This window comes from Osmerus mordax, assembly GCF_038355195.1.
Source record: "Osmerus mordax isolate fOsmMor3 chromosome 7 unlocalized genomic scaffold, fOsmMor3.pri SUPER_7_unloc_1_4, whole genome shotgun sequence".
Lineage (NCBI taxonomy): Eukaryota > Metazoa > Chordata > Actinopteri > Osmeriformes > Osmeridae > Osmerus > Osmerus mordax.
The window spans coordinates 12,501-17,500 of NW_027120343.1; positions in this window are offsets into that span (position 1 = coordinate 12,501).

The following is a 5,000-nucleotide window of genomic DNA, read 5'->3' on the forward strand; positions in this document are numbered from 1 at the left end:
TAAAGTCATACTGCCATTGACTTCCATTCATTTTCCCAGGATGACTTATATACTCTATGGTAGCTGTCTGGTGGACTGGGGGCCGCGACAATGTTACGCTTGTAAGTCAGAAGCTGGGAAATGCACTGCGAAGCTGGGAAAACCGTTTTTCGAGCTCATTTTCGGTTCCGCCCAACGGATTTTGATCAAAATAGGCTCATTCGAAAGGTATTAACCGGGGGCACACGGAAAACCGGGACTAATAACGCGCACGTGCGCGTGCGCGAAACGGGAAGCAAAAGAAAACTTCAATCGGAGCTACAACCGTGAACCGTCGCAGATAGGGCGGAAATTTCAACGCACGTCGCTGCGTCTCACTCCAACTTAAATAACAAAACTGTCCCCAGCGAAATCGGTTGGATAAAACGGAAACGGGAAGCGAAAGAAAACGTTAAACGTCAACACCGAAATGGCTATCGTCAATTCCAATGTGAAAACAACTCGCACGTATGTGTCTTACTCTAAAGCAGTGTATAAAACTATCCCCAGCCAAATCAGAGCTACGCAACGAAAACGGGAAGCGAAACAAAACTTTAAACGGAGCTACCGAATTGGAAATCATCAATCCTGGGAAAATAACAACTCACACGTGTGCCCCTTATTCTAACTTGAATTTAGAAACCGTCCTCAACAAAATCCCACGTTCGGGTGAATAACTGTGAATTTTAAGGCACATGCCTCTCTGGGCTGGGAGAGTGCATTCAAATAGGAGAAATTGGCTTCATTTAGAGGCATCTCCACTTAGGGACGTCGTAGCACCTTAACTCGGGTGGCGTTGGAAAGGTCTGGTCCAGGGGAACACGGGCGTGTCAAGTTTGCCACGCGCACGCGCATCCCCGCTAAACAGGGGCCAAAACAAAACTTTAAACGGAGCTACCGAATTGGAAACCATCAATCCTGGGAAAATAACAACTCACACGTGTGCCCCTTATGCTAACTTGAATTTAGAAACCGTCCTCAACAAAATCCCACGTTCGGGCGCAAAACTGCACGTTTGAGGCCACATTTTCAATGATGCTGGAAACTTACATTCAAAGCTGGGAAAATGTGCTCATCTACAGGCATCCCCACTTAGGGACGTCGTAGCACCTTGACTCGGGTGGCGTTGGAAAGGTCTGGTCCAGGGGAACACGGGCGTGTCAAGTTTGCCACGCGCACGCGCATCCCCGCTAAACAGGGGCCAAAACAAAACTTTAAACGGAGCTACCGAATTGGAAACCATCAATCCTGGGAAAATAACAACTCACACGTGTGCCCCTTATGCTAACTTGAATTTAGAAACCGTCCTCAACAAAATCCCACGTTCGGGCGCAAAACTGCACGTTTGAGGCCACATTTTCAATGATGCTGGAAACTTACATTCAAAGCTGGGAAAATGTGCTCATCTACAGGCATCCCCACTTAGGGACGTCGTAGCACCTTGACTCGGGTGGCGTTGGAAAGGTCTGGTCCAGGGGAACACGGGCGTGTCAAGGTTGCCACGCGCACGCGCATCCCCGCTAAACAGGAGCCCAAACAAAACTTTAAACGGGGCTACGGAAAAGGGGAGAGCTTTTTCGGGGACAAACACCACTCACGTCGGTGCCCCCTGTTCCAACTTGAATTTAGAAACCGTCCTCAACAAAATCCCACGTTCGGGTGAATAACTGTGAATTTTAAGGCACATGCCTCTCTGGGCTGGGAGAGTGCATTCAAATAGGAGAAATTGGCTTCATTTAGAGGCATCCCCACTTGGGGACGTCGTAGCACCTTAACTCAGGTGGCGTTAGAAAGGTCTGGTCCAGGGGAACACGGGCGTGTCATGTTTGCCACGCGCACGCGCATCCCCGCTGAACAGGAGCCCAAACAAAACTTTAAACGGGGCTACGGAAAAGGGGAGGGCTTTTTCGGGGACAACCACCACTCACCTCGGTTCCCCCCATCCCAACTTGAATTTAGAAACCGTCCCCAGCCAAATCCCACGTTCGGGGGCAAAACTGCTCGTTTGAGGCCACATTTTCAATGATACTGGAAACTTACATTCAAAGTTGGGAAAAGGTGTTCATTTACAGGCATCTCCACTTAGGGACGTCGTAGCACCTTAACTCAGGCGGCGTTAGAAAGGTCTGGTCCAGGGGAACACGGGCGTGTCAAGGTTGCCACGCGCACGCGCATCCCCGCTAAACAGGAGCCCAAACAAAACTTTAAACGGGGCTACGGAAAAGGGGAGAGCTTTTTCGGGGACAAACACCACTCACGTCGGTGCCCCCTGTTCCAACTTGAATTTAGAAACCGTCCTCAACAAAATCCCACGTTCGGGTGAATAACTGTGAATTTTAAGGCACATGCCTCTCTGGGCTGGGAGAGTGCATTCAAATAGGAGAAATTGGCTTCATTTAGAGGCATCCCCACTTGGGGACGTCGTAGCACCTTAACTCAGGTGGCGTTAGAAAGGTCTGGTCCAGGGGAACACGGGCGTGTCATGTTTGCCACGCGCACGCGCATCCCCGCTGAACAGGAGCCCAAACAAAACTTTAAACGGGGCTACGGAAAAGGGGAGGGCTTTTTCGGGGACAACCACCACTCACCTCGGTTCCCCCCATCCCAACTTGAATTTAGAAACCGTCCCCAGCCAAATCCCACGTTCGGGGGCAAAACTGCTCGTTTGAGGCCACATTTTCAATGATACTGGAAACTTACATTCAAAGTTGGGAAAAGGTGTTCATTTACAGGCATCTCCACTTAGGGACGTCGTAGCACCTTAACTCAGGCGGCGTTAGAAAGGTCTGGTCCAGGGGAACACGGGCGTGTCAAGGTTGCCACGCGCACGCGCATCCCCGCTAAACAGGAGCCCAAACAAAACTTTAAACGGGGCTACGGAAAAGGGGAGAGCTTTTTCGGGGACAAACACCACTCACGTCGGTGCCCCCTGTTCCAACTTGAATTTAGAAACCGTCCTCAACAAAATCCCACGTTCGGGTGAATAACTGTGAATTTTAAGGCACATGCCTCTCTGGGCTGGGAGAGTGCATTCAAATAGGAGAAATTGGCTTCATTTAGAGGCATCCCCACTTGGGGACGTCGTAGCACCTTAACTCAGGTGGCGTTAGAAAGGTCTGGTCCAGGGGAACACGGGCGTGTCATGTTTGCCACGCGCACGCGCATCCCCGTTGAACAGGAGCCCAAACAAAACTTTAAACGGGGCTACGGAAAAGGGGAGGGCTTTTTCGGGGACAACCACCACTCACCTCGGTGCCCCCCATCCCAACTTGAATTTAGAAACCGTCCCCAGCCAAATCCCACGTTCGGGGGCAAAACTGCACGTTTGAGGCCACATTTTCAATGATACTGGAAACTTACATTCAAAGTTGGGAAAAGGTGTTCATTTACAGGCATCCCCACTTGGGGACGTCGTAGCACCTTAACTCAGGCGGCGTTAGAAAGGTCTGGTCCAGGGGAACACGGGCGTGTCAAGGTTGCCACGCGCACGCGCTTCCCCGCTGAACAGGAGCCCAAACAAAACTTTAAACGGGGCTACGGAAAAGGGGAGGGCTTTTTCGGGGACAACCACCACTCACCTCGGTGCCCCCCATCCCAACTTGAACTTAGAAACCGTCCCCAGCGAAATCCCACGTTCGGGCGAATAACTGTGAATTTTAAGCCCCTTTTCCTCTCAAGCTGGAAACGTGCAAAGTTGGGAAAAGGTGTTCATTTACAGGCATCTCCACTTAGGGACGTCGTAGCACCTTAACTCAGGCGGCGTTAGAAAGGTCTGGTCCAGGGGAACACGGGCGTGTCAAGGTTGCCACGCGCACGCGCATCCCCGCTGAACAGGAGCCCAAACAAAACTTTAAACGGGGCTACGGAAAAGGGGAGGGCTTTTTCGGGGACAACCACCACTCACCTCGGTGCCCCCCATCCCAACTTGAATATAGAAACCGTCCCCAGCCAAATCCCACGTTCGGGGGCAAAACTGCTCGTTTGAGGCCACATTTTCAATGATACTGGAAACTTACATTCAAAGTTGGGAAAATGTGCTCATCTACAGGCATCCCCACTTGGGGACGTCGTAGCACCTTGACTCAGGCGGCGTTAGAAAGGTCTGGACCAGGGGAACACGGGGGTGTCAAGTTTGCCACGCGCACGCGCTTCCCCGCTGAACAGGAGCCCAAACAGAACTTTAAACGGGGCTACGGAAAAGGGGAGGGCTTTTTCGGGGACAACCACCACTCACCTCGGTGCCCCCCATCCCAACTTGAATATAGAAACCGTCCCCAGCCAAATCCCACGTTCGGGCGAATAACTGTGAATTTTAAGCCCCTTTTCCTCTCAAGCTGGAAACGTGCAAAGTTGGGAAAAGGTGTTCATTTAGAGGCATCTCCACTTAGGGACGTCGTAGCACCTTAACTCAGGCGGCGTTGGAAAGGTCTGGTCCAGGGGAACACGGGGGTGTCAAGGTTGCCACGCGCACGCGCTTCCCCGCTGAACAGGAGCCCAAACAAAACTTTAAACGGGGCTACGGAAAAGGGGAGGGCTTTTTCGGGGACAACCACCACTCACCTCGGTGCCCCCCGTCCCAACTTGAACTTAGAAACCGTCCCCAGCGAAATCCCACGTTCGGGCGAATAACTGTGAATTTTAAGCCCCTTTTTCTCTCAAGCTGGAAACGTGCAAAGTTGGGAAAAGGTGTTCATTTAGAGGCATCTCCACTTAGGGACGTCGTAGCACCTTAACTCAGGCGGCGTTGGAAAGGTCTGGTCCAGGGGAACACGGGGGTGTCAAGGTTGCCACGCGCACGCGCATCTCCGCGACGCTGCGAGCGAAACAAATTTTCAAACGCGCACACCGAAATGGGGACACTTTTTTCGGGGACAAACACCACTCACCTCGGTGCCCCCCATCCCAACTTGAATATAGAAACCGTCCCCAGCCAAATCCCACGTTCGGGCGAATAACTGTGAATTTTAAGCCCCTTTTCCTCT